The sequence below is a fragment of the Diadema antillarum genome, unplaced genomic scaffold (genome assembly GCF_040938485.1).
Source record: "Diadema antillarum isolate AM-2024a unplaced genomic scaffold, OU_Dant_1.0 scf00000183, whole genome shotgun sequence".
In the NCBI taxonomy this organism is placed as follows: domain Eukaryota; kingdom Metazoa; phylum Echinodermata; class Echinoidea; order Diadematoida; family Diadematidae; genus Diadema; species Diadema antillarum.
The window spans coordinates 1,533,873-1,552,738 of NW_027271072.1; the positions used below are offsets into that span (position 1 = coordinate 1,533,873).

At 36.6% G+C, this 18,866-nt stretch overlaps 1 long non-coding RNA gene across 1 annotated transcript; it reads left to right on the forward strand.

Annotated features, from left to right (window-relative positions):
- Nucleotides 1–6,412: 6,412 nt before the first annotated feature.
- LOC139723207 (uncharacterized) lies at nucleotides 6,413–11,170 on the forward strand. Its single transcript, XR_011710334.1, has 3 exons — nucleotides 6,413–6,479; nucleotides 10,087–10,161; nucleotides 10,732–11,170. It is a non-coding gene; the product is annotated as an uncharacterized lncRNA (long non-coding RNA).
- Nucleotides 11,171–18,866: the final 7,696 nt, after the last annotated feature.

Below are 18,866 nucleotides of genomic sequence, written 5' to 3' on the forward strand. Positions count from 1 at the left end.
TGCTAAAACATCATTATATTGAAAACCTTCACCCAAAAACTATACTTTTACACTTGAATCGTCATTATATATCTTTTGAGTTCGAAGATATACAATATTCACTATCTGTTGTATGGCAGCCATATTTATTAAAATGGCCGCCAAACGTAGGATGAAACGATTCATATTCACTTACAGTTGAATTTATCGGAATCCTTGACCCCAAAAACATATAAGTTGGTACCAGAGTCATGACCCTGTGTCCATATGTTTTAAGGATATGTTATATCTGGCATGGTGGCCATATTTTTTCAAAATGGCCACCAATAAGTAGGTTGCCATGGTTTTATCCTCTCAAAAATTATTTTATTGGAAGTCTTGACCCTCAAAACCTATAATTTGGTGCAAGAATCACGACAATCGGACTTATAGTTTCCAAAATACACAGCATTGCTATAGCACATGGCGGCCATTTTGAAAAATGGCCGCCACGGCCGCCAAAGGGAGAATCAGAGTGGCTTTTATATCAGAAATGACTTGTATTGGCATCATGTACATGTGTACCAAGTATGGTGCTTTTACCATTAAGTGCATGATTTTTTCTATATCCGCTGGACTATATACAATTGAGTATATGAATATAAGAACGACCCAAGTCCATTAGAGAAAATGTCGGAAAAATGGGAATTAATAAAAAATTCCCAACTCCCTTAAGTGTTTTCAGTTATTGGGGTGTTATTAATTCAAATTTGAATATAAAACAGTCACTTGAATGACTATCTGTATTTGCATGACTATCTAAATGGCTTTCAAACGCGATAGCCAAATTTGGACTTGGGTCGTTCTTATATTCAGGTACTCAATTGTACATGATGGTAACCACATTAATTTAAAAAAAAACACACATTGAATTGGATGAACTGCATTGAAAGTTTACAATTCACATGTTTATGGCTGATAGCTAAAGCATGTGTCACTGTCATTCTATCATCACTCTCCCCCTTGTATTGGATCATTGATATTGATCACATGTACACAATCACATGTACTTACAATCACAGTTCTGTTCTCATGCTGCTGAGGTCCACTGAGATAAGAAAATGCACAGTCCAGTTTGTAATCCTATTTTGAGTGCAAAATGGGAAATATTAAGAGAACACAACTAACTGTACATGGAAATATAGTGTGGATGTACAGTGTAGATGTACAGTATTACTGTAATAGAATAGAAAATTGCAAAATGCTGAAGTGCTGAAATATGCCAGAAAATGAAGTTAGATAAAATTTCATGCAAATGACTGCTTGATCATGTAGGGTAGTTTGTGAAAAAAAAATGAACGCATGGACCCCAAGTGAGAATGTAAGTTAAGTCTTTCTTGCTAAAGGACCGAAAGGATTAATCACAATTCAGTCATGTTCTACCCTTTGCAGATCGAGCAAGCCCTGGATTTATTTGTGATAGCAAAACACACAAGAAAAATCATAATTGAGTACTTCAACATGCTTTTGTTGTCCACTTTTATCATAGATTGATGAGTGCCGCTTGCTTGTTATACATCAAAATGTGGTAATTGCTAAGTCGTACTACCGCCCACCTTTTCCCAACTGCATGCAATACATCCATTGCATGTCCTCAGCCTGCCACAACAATCTGTAAAACTTGATGTGTCTGTATTGATTTTTTTTTTTCAGCAGCAGCAGGAGCAGCAGAATGGAGACAAAACTGTCATTTTCTTTCCACATGTTACCTGGAGTGACGATCTCTTGTCTGTCCTTCCATAATGATCTGTGTCTTTTTTCCTGTATTTTTTATTTCATTAGCTCTCAGACTCTTGCCTTTTAAATGTAGAACATCGAAAAAGTACAATGAAGGTCATGATAACAGAATACATACAATGAGAAGTGACCAGCTTATGGCCTTGATGCTCACATACAACTTGCTGTGATTAGTACATTTTTTACACATGGAGGACATTACCTACCAAACTATCATACACAGAGAACACTGTTTCTTCATACTGACACTTTCTTCTGAAAAATTAGCACTGATTGTACAGGCATTGTGATACAAATCACAAATTGTCAATGTTATATCAAGTTCATTTATCATTTTTGAGGGATTCTATCCATTCACATATTAACTCATTATGATTAAAAAACAATAACAAAAATAGGACCATTATGTTTAGAAATTTCACACTTTGACTACAAAACAATGCTTCTCATTAGGCGTTTTCACATCAGCCCGATGTTTCGAAATAGCGCGCTATTTTCTGACTTGGGAAATGAAAAAATATCTCAAGCTTGGATTTTTATCGGGCTGATGCAAAAACGCCTATTGATGCAGAATATGTAGGGATGTCCCATTAGTGGTTGCCACAGCAATCACAACTTTAATAGCCCGAGAGACTGCGCAGCCAAATCCCCATGCCTCATTTCATGCATCAAATGCCAGTTGCTGAGATACTGTGGTGGCCGGAATGGCACAAATTAATTTTGGAAGGCGGGAATGGGAGAATATAATGTTAACATGTGTGTAGATTATAGATTAGCTGCTCTGTGAGATAATGAGGCTATTCTTGCCAATCTAGTACAATCTGAACTCCTACAAAGTGTATCAGTGTGAATGCGACCTGGTGCATTTATTATTTACTACACTCAGAGGCTGACTAATTGAATATATATGCTAGTGAATTTCCCATCCCACATGCCGTCAGTGAATGCATAAAGGATACATTATTTTTGGTGTGCATTGCCACAGTGTTCACGTGAAGAGCTGGGCAATGATAGTGATGATTATAACAATAATATGGTACATTTCTACAGTGCAGCTGCTATACATGTATACTCTGATTTATTTGGTCTTCTATCCAGAGATCAAATTTAACCCATTAGTAAATGAACTGCCCAAAATTGCCCGTCAGATTACTCCCTAAAATGCCCCAAACCACCTGTCCATTTTTTATAGGTATATGCTTTACTATTTTTATTGTTTTCTTATAGAATATATAATTATGTAATTTGAAAGAGGCCAAAGGTCAACAAAAGTATGTCAGAATTATTTTTGTGTTACACAAGTCACTTGGCAAAGTCTTAATAGGCTTTCAAATAAACATAACTTATAAAAGACAAAAATAAACATGTTGTGATATATTTCACATAATTCAGAAAGTTGTTTGAATAAGAGCAATATTGCTATACCTTCCGGGAAACAATAGGCCATTATGTACAGAATCTATGGTTGCTAAAGGGTTAGCAATAATATGTTTGGTGATTAGTGATTTAAATTTGTTGCTATCATAAATTGGAGTGATAGATCCTGGCAGAAATGAGAAATGAGAAGTGAAGTGGTTTCACAAGCAGTATTCAAGGGAGCATCCAAAATACATGCTTATTATCAAAATGATGGATATGAACCTCATATACTTTCACACTGTGGTGAAAGACACATATTTAATGCTTTGTATTGGAATTGTTTTTGCTCATGAAAACAAGCAAATTATTGGATATATACTGTAAGTTCAGAAATTTTTGCATGCCCCAAACTTCTGCAAACTTGGCGTGGAGCCAAGATTTAAGAAAGAAAAATGTACGCAAAAATTTGTGTCTACCAAATGCATTGTTATGAATGCCATTACAATGCTGTACGCTGTACAAGTAAGTTCACTTGTACCACTGTTGTAACAGTTCATAGACCTAGAACATGATCAAAAGGATTGTAACTGCACTTCCATACTATGTGTGTTCAGTAGTGTGCATTAACTTTTGTTGTGTGTTTTATATTCACCAGCAGTGCATGCTGAACAAATCGCTGCTTTACTAGTACATGTAGTATACTCATAATATTTTCATGGTTGGCATTTCGCGAAAGTTTCATGCCATGAAAAAGGTTGTCGGCTCCAGTTTGTGAAAGGTTCATGCCATGAATTTTTCTGGTTTTACAGTATATTTCTTTAAAAAAAAAAGTGTGATGTGCAACAAGGGAACACAATGATGTGATTCGGTGTATAAATGGAGGTGGGAGAGAGGAAAGACTCTGCTATGTAGCAAGAAGAAGTTGGCATTTATAGCTATGGAGATTTACGAGATGAGAGGAGCATGGAAGATTCGATGGCGGTATCCATGGCAACCTGATACAGACAGGGAAGATGCCCTGTCTGCATCAGGTTGCCGTGGATACGGCCGGCAAATGTGATTGTGGGCTGGGATGTGGTGTAGTAGATTCTTGGTGGATAGGGCTCCATGAGCGTGGGGGTGACAGAAAACACCCAGCCAATATTCTCTCGACAGGAAATTGAGACCGGATTGGCCATCATGCTATGATAAGTTGCTGATGGACAAGCCGGTGCTAGTAGCTCTTAGATGTCTTTTTAGCTTGATTTTTGTGATGAGCAAGCAAGATCTGAATCTTTAGTCACACCACGCTGAAATTAAAGCAAATTACAGTGTTAGAAAGGAAAAAAAGTGATTCACTACCTCCCGTAAGTAACTTTCTACAAATCCGAACTCATATGTTACAATTCAGAGTCTGCAACAATTTACATTGTATGTCAAACATTTCAAACTTCACTCATGTAATACATGGGTGGAGAGGTACAGCATATATTCAATGATACAGTGCAGTTCATTACAATATGTGTGTTTTTCACCTTCTTAAGAAGATTTAGTAGCCTGATGCGAAAGAAAAAGGAGAAATATGAATATATCTGTGGATTTAATCAATCTTTCTGAAATGTATCTCATCAATTGCAGTGCCTGCAAAAGATTTATATTATTTTGCATCAACATCTGGAAAAAAAAATGAAATAGGACTGAACTAGACAGTAATGATAGTGTTGATCTTGTGTGCATTATGGCAGTGCCTATTATCTCGGAACTGCAGTTTGGGTTTGCTTTTTTTTTCCCCTACAAGGTAATAAAATGTTTTTGAGTCCCTGGTACAGGAAGAATCTATGGGAAGCTTTCCTTGATGGCCTGAAATGAAATAGATATTTATTAGAAGTAATTTATGTCTGAAGTGATATCTAACCTTGGTAATAGAAAGGCAATGTGAATGATGATTGATTTTTGCCACAAAATTGAATGGGACACATTAGCAGAATTGATAGTTAATTGTCATAGTGCTTTGGTGGTTTTTTTTTTTCAAGGTATGTGTGTGTGTGTGTGCGTGTGTGTGTGTGTGTGTGTGCGTGTGTGTGTGTGTGTGTGTGTGTGTGTGTGTGTGTGTGTTTGTGTATTTGTGTGTGTGTGTATGCAAATTATACAGTCAAATTGTACAGAGATAGTCGGATAGATGGATAGATGAAAGGATTGAGCGATGGACTGTATGGTTGGATTAACAGGTGAATGTGTTGTGTGCCTGGTTGATAAGAGATTTACATGAAGATAATTCACAAGTGAATGAAATAATGTGATACACATACCAATTTGTGACTGCTACATAGGGAGAAATAATAAAGGAGGTGAATAAGATGAGATGGATAATAATACTTAGATAAACAGATACAATAGATGAATGGATGAATACACAGAGAACAAGCTAAATATATGCATAGATATATAGATAGGCAGACCAATGAATCAATAGGGAGAGAGAGTAGAGAAAGAAAGATATGGGTGTGTCACCATCCCTTCACTGACGGTAGTCGTCATCACCAAATATGTTTTTTATCTTTCTTTTGATCAGACAAAGCTGTGAAGAGGCTTTGGAACACTCTGGTATTAACCCAGGTGAGTATTCCACTTCATAATCGGGATCAGATAAGAAGATCAGGGGGGCGTTTCATCAACGAGTTCGTCGGAGTTTTCACCGACGAATTTGCTATCAGCCAATCAGACGCAAGGATTTATACTGACAACTGTCAAAAGCTAATGAAATCCTTGGTCTGATTGGCTGATAGCAAATTCGTCGGTGAAAACTCCGATGAACTCGTTGATGAAACGCCCCCCAGATATATAAAACAGCTAGAAAATGATACAGATTGCCACCATGTTAAGCATAGCTTCTAAATGATGGCCGACATTGCGAATTTGAAATGTAAATTGTTGCAAACACATTCATGTATCATGCCCTGTCAAATAGAAACCATTATACATAAAACTTGCTTGCGTAAGGTTGTAGATCAGTCATGCTTCTCATTACTTCATTGCATTTGTAAAAAATCTATCTGGACAAGATTGATTGGTATAAATGACCAACCTTGTAGGTTTAAAGTGAACCATCGGTCATACAGAGATGCTGACCATTACTTTTTAGCAGTATTTTGTACTCCCCTTTTTTTGCCATTAATGCTATGGGTTCTTGTAGAAAACACTGTTTCCTGAAATAGTGTTTGTATACATTTTTTTTTTTTTGAGAAAGGTAAAAATAATGTTTTCACCAAAGATATGCCTTTTTGATTTTAAGTGGTATATCAATATATTCTTTCATTCTCCCAGTGACACTTGTTTCCTTGGAGATGGATCAAGAACAGAGAAGAAAAGATTTTGCAGAAGCCACAGTGAGTAATGTTAACCCGTTGAGGACGGACTGATTTTGCTACAACACGCATTTCCCATAGACGCCTGCCCGAGTATACTCGGGACTCATCCTCAACGGGTTAACCCTTTCTATGCTAGGGGACTTTGAACAGTGTGTGCAAGGCTTTGAGATTTTCTTTGCAAGGCTATGAGTTTTTCTGTGCAAGTCACCACTCAAAGCACACTAAGGGTTAACCTGTTGAGGGCAGGCTGATTTTGCTGCAGCATGCATTTCCCATAGACACTTACCCAGGGTATACTCCCGACTCGTCTTCAGTGGGTTTTAACCTTTTGAGAACAAGTCCCGAGTATACTCGGGCAAGGGTCTATGGGAAAAGCGTGTTATAGCAAAATCAAACTGTCCTCAACGGGTTAATCTAACACAACCCTGCAGCCTTTGAAGCATTGCAAAAGAACATCTAGAATGGCATCAGCTGACGGCTTCCCATCAGTAGAAAGCCTCTCAACGATCATTACGGACGAACCCATGTTATCCTTTTTGTAAGAAGCTACATGTCTTTTGAATTATTGAGATGAAAAAGGAGACAAGCATAGTGACGATTGGAAGTGAAAATGTGCCAAAACGTGCAAGCACACAGAAAAGAAGGCATGCCGGAAAGACTGATAAGTTAGATCTGCCTGTCAAGAAAAAAATCTACCTGGGGAGAAAATTGAATCGATCAGATTTACGCAGTTAACAGTCTGAAGGAAAGGAGGGCTTGGAAACTCAACAAAGAAGAGAGACATAGAGACTTTTCTTAAAAGCAGTATAGACAAACAAATTTGGTAGACAGACAGACAGACAGATGGACGGACAGACTAGTAACACAAAACATTGAATTAGGATTAGATTATGATCATTTGGATTTGTTTGCTGGTGATGAACACATTTTTTTTTCTTTACAAGTAAGGCATCAATATATCTCTCTATCCTGGTATGATGTATGGAGAGACTATTCACATTAACATTGCTCAAGTCACTTGAGTGAATGCATGCTCTGTTACTGTCTTAAAAAAACATGGTGCTCTGGAAAAAAACATGGAGCTTTTAGATTGAATTCACACAATCAAAGTATGTAAAACCATCCAAATGGAGCCCCAGTGCAAACATAATGAGAAAGGTAGGAAAACCCCCAAGGGAACAGCATGGCAACTAGCTATGGCCTCGGTGCATAATATCATTGCCAGATCTACAGTCGACTGTGTACCCTCGGCAAACAAGCATCACTGTCTGAAAAAAAAAAAAAAATTATGACTGCCATGCTCTTGCGCACACAAAATGTCAAATTTCAAATGCTGCACAAAATTTTGTTCAAACAGTGCTGTCAAAAATGAACGTCAATGAATTTGGTGATGTGATTCTCAGTCTACTATCAATCAATTACTGATGGCATAATTACGATGTTTCTCTGTGTCACAGAAAGGGCCAAAATAATCACACTTCTTGAATTTCATCATATAAATTTCTCTACCTTGGAAGGGATTAAAAATGTCATGATGTGATGGTGAACAGTTTTTGATTAGCCACTGAGATTCAAACAGCAGTGACTGTCAGATCAGCTTTCAAATTTCGTCATGATTTTAAACAGCACTTTAAATGATATTTGTGGGGTCCAAAGGGGCCTGAGTCTTCAATCCTAGAGCAGAATCTTTGTCAGACTACATTTTACTCCCCCTGGCTAGCTTTTTTAGGTTTAAAACAGTTTTCAGCAGGGTTCTTTTTTTTTTCTCCCACTAATGAAAGTTATGCAAGTAATGGACTTTTAGAGTAGTTGTGATCATTAGTAAGAAACATACACAACTCAGAAAGTGTTCTACCTTTCCACCATACCACAAATGATAATGTGGTTTGCTGCCTTTAAACTGAATAACATTTGTGTCTATTATGTGAATTCAATACCTCAATAATGAAAACACATTCAATCTTTCCACGTGAAAAGACAAAATGGTGCTCTTGTTTGTTCATGACCAAGGATGCCAAACTCAAGAATTGTACTGCCAAACTTCCCACTTCCAGAAAAAAAAAAGAGAAAAAAGATACCTGGCTTGCATGCAGGTCATAAATGAATTGAGATAAGGATAAAGCTCTTCTGCATCAGTTTGAGCGTAGGGAATTCTAACGGTCCCATGTTGAAGAATACCCTTGACTGGTCCACAGTTGCGTCAGCTTGTATTTGATAATAAATTTCCCAGTAGGTATAGATACATGTAGGTACATGTATAGACAAAGAGAGCAGTGCAGGATAATTTGACTACATGCATGTACATCACTCATGTAGAACTAATTAATCAGGTCACATCGACTTGCTTCATCTGCCAGGAGTGAAGGTTTTTCTTCTTTTTTTTTTCTTTTTTTTTTAATGACGCAGTTGAATTACACCAATTACAAGTACCATACAGGAAACGATTGAGAAAGGTGCAATCAATAGCTAACATTGGAGAGTGTGTTATTGTATTCAAACATTCAGTGGTTTCCGGGGGTATGTTGTGGTGTTTTCTGTCAGATCAATGTGTTGTGTTGTTGTTGTTGTTTGTTGTTGTTGTTGTTGTTGTTGTTTCTCTTTTTTTTTCCTACGGGGGCAGTTTGGTAATTCTAGCCCATTAGGGGATTTGGAAGAGTTCAGCATGGACAGTTCATTTCTGTATTGCCACTGGTCTTTGTATATATATATATGTGTTTGTGTGTGTGTGTGTGTGTGTGTGTTCTGTATCAGCACACTTTGTTTACTATGTCCTCTTTACAACAACAATGATAATGTGTTTGTGTATGAATGGATTTAAAGAACTGATGAGCAGATCAATGAATGAATGAATGAATGAATGGATGGATGGATGAATGCTACCTGCCTCAGTGAAGAAGGAACACAGTATTCAGTGATGTGCAAAAATGGAAGCACAAAAAGGGATTTACACTCTATAGCAACCGTTACTATTAATGGACTGCTGTCGCATGTTGGTGTGCAAAACACATTTTTCATCAATGTTGACCAATGCATTGCCATGGTAACAGTTTTTATTGAAAATCATACAATAATATTGTGGATTAAGGTAACAATGGGCTTGTATTCAGTGTTTGACTTTAAATCTAGCACATGTGGCCACTATAGTATCTAGCTGTGCAAGCTTCTTCTTTTGTCAATGTCAAACAGTGTGTTGCCATGGTAACTTTTTTTTTTCAAAAATCATACAAACATATTGTGGATGAGCTTCCTCAATTTTTGAGCATTTTACTTGAGATTTGGCACATTTTTTTACATGTATGTAAAACATATCTTTCATCAGTGTTGAACAATTCATTGCTATGGTAACAGCACTTTGTCAATAAAGATATACACAAACATTGTGGATTAGGTTTGCTCCCTCAGTTTTGTGCATTTAACCACAAATCTTGCACATGTTACTGCTGAATGATATGTAGATGTTGAAGCTTTACCATTGACCTTGACCCCTACCCTGAAAAAATGTTCTGTTTCCCCCTTTATATTTGTGTATACAGTATCATGTTTATTAGTGCATGTGTATGTGTGTGTTTGTGTTTGTGACCATTTAAAGGAGAATTTTCTCATGTTTTTTCTCATTTCCCTACAGACAAAAGCCCATGTCTTAAGAGAAAGAGTGGAAGAGAATATCAATGTTACTCGCTCCAGCATTGCTGACATGAAGGTAAAAAAAAAAAAACAATTACCCCTTTTTTTTTTGGGGGGGGGGCCTCAAAAATTAGAAATAACTCCAAAATTTGTCTTAACAGTTCGTTTAATAGTACTTGGTTGTTGTTTTTTTCTATTCCTCATATTTAGCTATCTTCATACAATGTATATGTTTCAAAAATGATGATAGCACTTATGCATAGCAGCAATTTTGATGGATAGAAAATTTTAGGGAATACATTGTTGTCAGAATTCAGGTGTAATTTGCTGTTGTAAATAATTGTTGATTGTGACCTCATAGAATGTCTTATAGAATGCGACTCATAGAATAAAAGAAAGTACGGCTGTATGTGACTATTTTGAAAATTGTGTTTCATTGTACTATTTCATGCTTAATTTCAAGAATGTGTGATTTGTGGATTTGACATAAATTTCTATGTCAGAAAACTTTTGCCCCATGCATGTGGAATTCAAATGGAAATAGACACATTATATCAAAGTGAATGTGATGTCTATTTCCAATGTGTGTTGATGAGATATAGCCATTACGTGTTTTGTATATGGATATTTTCTCTTCCCTCTACAGAAAATCCTGAAAACATGTGAGACAATCTTGGCGGTGGAAAAAGGTGGACAGGACACGTGAATGACTTTTTGCTTCCCTATTTATCTTGTACAGTAATAGTAAAAAGATGTAATCACATAAATAGTCTTCCCCCTTCAAATCTACCAGAGCAACTATCAAAGAGTGTAGCAAAGACCAGTGAGTTCCAGGAATGCAGCCATCTTTACCCTGGAGGTGTTTCTAAAAGAATTCAGGTCGATCTTAAATCTTAGATCAACTTAAAATTACGGTAGGCTTTTTGTGACTTCAATAATATTCTAACTTTCACATATGAATGAATATTTTGGAGACTCTTTCATACAGGCATTGATGAACAAAATAAAGTAAGGGACAAAACAATATCATTTCTGTAAATTTAGATAACAAAATGAAGTGGATTCTGAAAACATAAAATAAACTGGAAAGAGAAACGCATGGCATTTTTAAGTCAACCTCAAGTTGGACTTAAATTCTTTGTGAAACCCTCCCCCCCCCCCCCCCCCCCCGACTTGATTAATTCAGTGTGCGTTTAGCAACTACAAATGTTTTTAGCATGTTCAGAGCAGGGAGGTATCAAACCTCCTTGATAGATTTATCAGATGAGATGAATGACAAATAAATAGGAGACAATGAAAATAACAAAGCAGTAAAAAATTGGGAAATAAAGGAAGGAGAGAGCATGCAAAAGGGATGAAATAATGCAGAAAGATAGAATTAGGTGTATAGTGATAAGAGGGAGGAGGATGAGGAAAGAACCAAGGAAAGGAAGTCACAGAGTGTATTACAATTATCAGTGGCGCAGTAGCATCAATATTGTTCAATATCAGTATTGTTTGATTCTCTTTCTTTGATTTCATTTTCTCACTTCCTAAGTTATTAATACCTTTCTAATATATATATATATACTATATATATATATATTTTATATCAGCTTGTATTGTACATTGTATATTGAATTGCCGAATAAATAATAATAATAATAATAATAATATATATCGTCTGTTGAGAGTGAGAAGGGCGTTAAGTGGTCGTGAACACTATGGGTTTAGTGGCAACTTAACGCCCTTATCATTCTCAACTGACGATATATATATATATATGTACACACACACATATATATATGTATATATATATATATATATATATATATATATATATATATAAAAGAAATGAAGAAACAAACTGGTAATGCATCTTTGGCCAATAAAGCATGAGTTTGTTCGACTCAAATTTTTGGCGTCCTATACCTTCTGGAATCTTCAGCTCCTGAAGAAGGCGTAGGATGCCGAAAATTTGAATCGAGGCCAAAGATGCATTTTATTCCCCTTCATTTCTTCAATATATATATACATATACATACATACATGTACTACTAATTCAATATTGTTATTTCAAGGATAGAAAGGGAGAGATAGTCTGCACACTGCATGTTACTCTGTTGCTATAGAAACTAATGCACTGGCATCCTCATAAGCTGATTTCTCACCTAAATTAGTCACCAGAAAAGAAGTTCAGTGTAGTAAAATTTCTCGTAGATATTTTTTTCTCCCAATGTCCTTGTAAATATATATCACTTTGATGATTCATAATTGCACGGCTTTAATGTAATGGAAATATATGTTCACATTTATGTACAGTTGAACCTCTCGTATCCGGACAAGTCGGGACCGGGGCTCATCCGGATAAGGGATTTGGCCGGATACGGGAGACTCAACGCTTTATACATGTACATATACATACACATGTACTGATGCAGCCCATTGTAGTACCACATGTAGTAATGTGTATACTGCAACCTTTTCATTGTTACATTTGGGGAAGTTTCGGGATGTTGAAATGTCTGAAGGTAAGCAATTTGGAAGGAAATTTGATGCAATGTATGTTAATCATATTGGAAGTAATATGTAATTCATGTGTGTTTGGGTAGGGGTTCTCAAGGAGTTGGGAATCCCCCTTTCTTCCCGTAATTATTTTAAAAAAATCACGGCGAGATTGCGTCCGGATAATAGAGAGATCCGGATAAAGGGAGGCCGGATAATAGAGGTTCAACTGTACATACATGTATGTATATATAGGCCTATACAATTGTATGTATATATACACTTGTATATATATATATATATACACACCTGTATATATATATATATATATATATATATATATATATATATATATCCAGAGCTCGACACTAACGGTGGCCCGGTGGCCCAGGGCCACCAACAACGCACATCGGGCCACCAAAATTTCAGAAATGAAGACTTTGGTGGCCTGATCGGGCCACCAAAAAAGGACGGATGTTTGCCTTTGGGCCACCAAAAATAAAAGTTAGTGTGGAGCCCTGATATATATATATATATATATATATATATATATATATATATATTTTCCTCATTCAGTGTCTTTAGGTCGACTCGTTTAATTATGTTATTGAAGTTCCACAACATGCCACTTTAGTTTGCTTTGTTTCTCTAAATTCTTGTAGAAATCACGTTAGACATACCATTATCAAAAAATTAAATTGCTAAAATGTCCTTGGCTGTCGCCATGGCTTTTTGTTGATGCTATTGTTGCAATGATCTGCCTTACATGACTGTGTTTTTGCGTCCAAATGAAGCTCGGCCCCCGTCAAGGTTGTAGATAAATTTTTGATGACATTCAATGTGACTCCTAATCTGCTTCAATCGGCGAATTGGTGTCATTATAGGAATTTATGAGCTTTTGTCAAAATCCTCCCCAATCTATGTATTTCAAACCACAATACAAAATTTACACCAGTGATGTAAATTAGACGGTGTTTTATTGATTTGTTACAGCTTCCGTTGCTCCCTCCCTCCCCCCCCCCCCCCCCCCCTCTCTCTCTCTCTGGGTTGTTATAATCACACTGTATACCAGTCACATGCTCTGTCGCGTAGCTCCCACTGATAAGTTATTCATTATCATTGTAAAGCAGTATACATGAACAATTATCGCTCACAAGTATCTGAGGAACCGCAACATATGTGTTATTTTCGTGGTCTGTATTGGCTTGGGCATGTTACTTCAAATAAAATGAATATCCTGAAAAAGGAAATGCTGCTTTGCAAATCCAGTGTACGGTCTAATACCAATGATGATTATGGTAAATTATTTAAGATAACTCTGGTATTTCATGAACTGGTATTGATGTACAAATGTATATATCGCCCACATAATAAGAAAACAAAAAGTATTATGGTGAACATTTTCTTTTTTGTTGTCTCAAACACCACAGTGCCCAAAGCAATTGGCTTGCTCTCCGTTTTGATCACTGTCATCATGCTCAAGTATTTCTGTTGTTCAGTAGGATTTTTTTTTAATCGCAAGAAATATTACATCAATGTTTCTTTGTATTTGTGTGTCACAATCAGGAGAAAACCATCCTTGACATTTTGGCTAGGTTGTTTGTTTTCGTGACAATTACGTGGATTTTTACCATAATTAATTGACATATGCCGGATGAGATAACTAATAAAAGGTGTGTTGACACGTTACCCCTAATACTGTCCTAAGTTTGCCATTCTATTGTGTGTATTTGATTTTGTTGATTACCATCATTACACACTCACATGCATTGTACATGTACATCAAGTATTTGTACTTTTATTATTTTCTGTCTGTGTCTGTGCCTGTTGGCTGGTATGTGTGCAGTACGTTTGTTTCTGAAGCTAGCATTTTCTTTTTTTCGACACAATTTCACTAATGAATAGATGTCAGCAATAAAATCTGTACCTAAATTAGAATTAAATTAAAATGGAACATTGCTCTTATGATTTGTCTGTATGCAGCGGTAGAGGAAATAACGCATTTTCTTTTGCAAATTTTTGTGATTTTTTAGAAGAAACAGTTATGGCAGCCATAGTTCTCTGAAGTGGGACTCATCTATAACAAAGAGGTGGCTATAGTTGCAGAGTTCGAAATACATTGTACCTCTCTGTATGCAGTAGTGTATTTCGCAATGTAATGTCTCACATATTTCATATATATAAGGAATTTAAAAACGATTACTGAGGATTATATTTATGCAATAATTCACTTTAAAACGGGGGGGGGGGGGATTGAGTACAGACCACTAATTAAACACGTTCAAATTGATCAGAGCACGCGCACATAGGTACACGCATATACTAGTACACAAATCAACATAACCAATGAAATTCGAAATGACTATTTAATAAAGATTTCAAATGACATTTCAAATCCGTTTTAAGTGATGATGTCATCCCTTTACATCTCTCCCGTTGGGTTATGCATAAATTATGAAAATCATGTTTGTTTGTATGTTTTTTGCGCAAGTTTGCAAATTGAACAACTACATTCTAGTCATTCTGGAAGCTGTCTTATAAAATCATTAAATGCGACGGATTCCATGAATTCTTGTTAGAATTTATGAAAAAAATGAAACAAAAACAAAAAGGAATCGATGGCGATTTCTTTAAATGTCAAATGGAGACTCGGGAGGTTATGATGTCATCACCTCGTCTTATTTGAATTTGATTAGTGACGAATTTTAACTTGTTTTGACGACACGTTAAACTTTAGAATCATCTTTTAAAGTAATTTATCGAAATTTAAAAAAAAATCATTATTTCCCTTTTTCTTAGGTAAACGTGAAAAGGAGTAAATTAGTTCCACGGTCGAACCCTTTGCAACATTGAAAAGAACAAGTATACAAACGAACCTCGTACCGAAATCATCTATTTCATTTATTATTTTTCGTATACATGTTAAGTATATCAAAACTTACATCGTCCACTTCACTGTGTAACGTCTAATGTGGCCCCTCGTCTTTTTTTTCACCTTTTTTAGGTTTTACATTTCGTATAATGATTATCATATATTTATATAATATTGACTGGCCCTGAGGGAGGTACCAGAAAATATTGCCCAAACTGAAAGCATATTGCCCGAGTCGAAGACGAGGGCAATATGTTTTCAGTGCGGGCAATATTTATCTGGTACCTCCCGAAAGAAAGGCCAGTCAATATCATAATTATTACCTATCCCCTAGGTAAATTAAGAAAATATGTGAATACGGCTATACACTATGATACAGATCAAGCCACATTTGACTACCTGTAGACTATCAACATGTTGAATAATGTATTGCAAAATTGTTCATCAATGTATATCATTCAACTCCACCTTCAAAGATACATATGTAGTTGTAACAGGCAAACTTCAAACATCTGAACGCTCTTACACTTTATTTTTACTTCTCTGTTGAAAGTTGGAGAGTTGTAAAACTAATGGTCACTGTGCAATTACTGAGCACAAATGCATGGACTAGTCATTGTTTGACGCCTAGTGCTGCTGTAAGTGGCCGACCTTGTATGAGTTGATTTATCAGCGTTCTTCTGCGGTGCGTGTAACTGACACCCTGGACGTCCTGGAATGTTTTCTTTTTGTGGTCGATCGGAATGTTTACGTTTAAAGCAGGGAGGTGGGGAGAGATTCCACTCTTCTCTTCCCACCTCCCTGTTTTACAGTGCACTCCTATTATAACAACCACGGTTAGAACAAAATTCTGATTATAACGAAGTAAAAATTTGAGCTGCAATGTCATCCACTATATGTATTTCTATTGTTTATTTGTTCAGTTATAACAACATTCCGATCTAACGAAAGAAAACTGCCGGTCCCGAGGATTTCGTTATAACAGGAGTCCACTGTATATGTAAAAACCCCGGATGCTCGTGATATGCTCTAATGTCGCCTGCTGAACTCCCGACCCTGCAAAATACCAACTGTAATTGCCTCGCAAAACTACCTCGTATAGGTAATAATATTTGATATTTTAATCTCCTACACATTCTGTATTACAAAATGTTTTTACAGAGTCTTAAAATATCATGTGTGTCCACATACTGCTTATTGGCTCTCTGATAATATACCTGTAGCCTAACTTTTTTTCGAAGCTTTACATCATAGATGACATGTAAGGGGATTAGATTTGTGTGCATTTCATCGCACAATTCAAACGCTTTCCTCAGTTTAATCAAGCTATTCTTAGCGAGTCCTTCGCTACTCTCGGGAGTCCTTTCCCCCGATCAAATATTAATATTGGCACGATGAAAAATTTACCACTCACTGCAAGGAGGCGCTGGCGGAGGAATTGCACGATGTTGATGCAACAACGAACGGCTGTTTATACGTCGCTATGGCAACGGTTCGATATATTATTCTCCCTTTCCCCACCCCCGCGGTGGAGCTGCGGATGTACGTCACCATACCATCTTCCGTGGTTGCCCAGGGTGACGACGGTGACCTGACCCAATGTCGAACCGCTGTTGTTTCATCGTCGAGCTTCCTTGGTCATCGCTTGAAGATTGAGGACCGATGCACGGTGAAATAGAATATAATATTACGTAATATAATTTAACATAGTATGATATAACATAACATAATATATAATATGATATAATATAATATAATATAATGTAATGTAATATAATGTAATATACTATAATGATATGATATGATATATCATGTATATCATATCATATCGTATCGTATCATAATATGAAATAATGTATAATACCATATAATGAGCGATAACTGATGAGTAAAGTAGTGCACCAGGGAGAAAATAACATTACCCTTTCTTTGTCTTTTCAACATCACTTAGCTAAGCAGGGCTCCCACATGGTTTGTTAATTCTTGTTCTTAAAGAGTTTCGGCAGAAAGCTGTAAAAACTTCGAGAACATTAAACCATGAGAACAGGATCGGTAATATGCAGCATTCATTGTAAAGGGTTCAAACAAGAACCATACGAACTTTAACGTGCACAGTTTTTAGACATATTCTGGTATGATACAGTATTACAAATTATGAGGGAAAAGGCAATCTACTGTACATAAGCCTTTGTAATCGCATTTACTATGTAAACGAAGACACTGGCTCTTCCAAGGTCGTCCGTAAAATGGCAAGAAGAGTTTGAATTAAAAAAAAAAAGACTCGTAAAATTATATTGTATGAATTTTCTGTCCGGAACCCGAGTCATGCCTGATCGCGTTGTTGAGAGTTGACATGTCTAACCGCAAGGCGAGATGGGCATTTGTAAGGTTGTCCTCATCAAACTCGTAAGATTCAGTTCTCAAAGCATCTTTACACTGTCATCTCTAGATGTAAAGGTAAGTTTCCTTGCATTTTCGCGCAGCTGAAGCTATGAATAATGTGGAGATTGATATAATCTTGTGACGGGCTTCATCCAATATTACAACTTACAAGGATCCCCTTTAATTTACAGGCGATTCGCTATCACCCTTTCGTGACCACCCACGGTATTAGACCTAGTAAAATTCACGTGTTAGTTAATGGATTATTTTGTGTGTGTGTGTGTGTGTGTGTGTGTGTGTGTGTGTGGAAACTTTGTGGAAACAAATATCTTTTTCTAACATTGATTTGTCGTGATTTTATTTTGCAAATACAATATGTGTATTTCCTTTCGCAAACAAATTGCTTGGGTCATACTTTGTACAACAAGTAGGCCTACTGTATTATGGATATCTGGAACCGAGCCTGTTTTTATAAATGTGCGTAGATTGTACGTATATGAAAATAATTTTAGTTATTGTAAAATTCAGTGAAAACAATACTTGTGGATAAGTTTCATACATGTGTCTGTTTTGATGCACAAACAGAGATTAGCCAAGTGCTTCGAGTAGTATGACTCTTCGTTGATGTCCCTGTTTTAGCATTGCTAAAATGGCGCCTCTTTGCTAGCTATCTGGATCGCGACGCTCTGAAAACCTCCGTCTGCGGAGGTGTTCGGAACCTTGGCTATCGAGAGTTAGATTCTTGCTCTTCCTTTTCTACAGAAGAATATAGACAGTTCGTTCTGCTGATACGACTGTGTGTGTGTGTGTGTGTGTGTCTGTGCGTGTGTGTGTGTGTGTGTTTAGCGCGCCATAATTGATCCAACCAATCATGATATACGTGCTTGACATTAACTTTGAAATTAACGATGATCGTCACCATAGAAACGTAATGCTTTCGTCAACAATGCACACGCCAGAGCTAAATTTGCTGGGCGAGTTTTTTTTTTTCTCTCACACACTCTTTTCCCGCTCTCGCTCTCTCTTTTCCTGAGCTTTTTCAC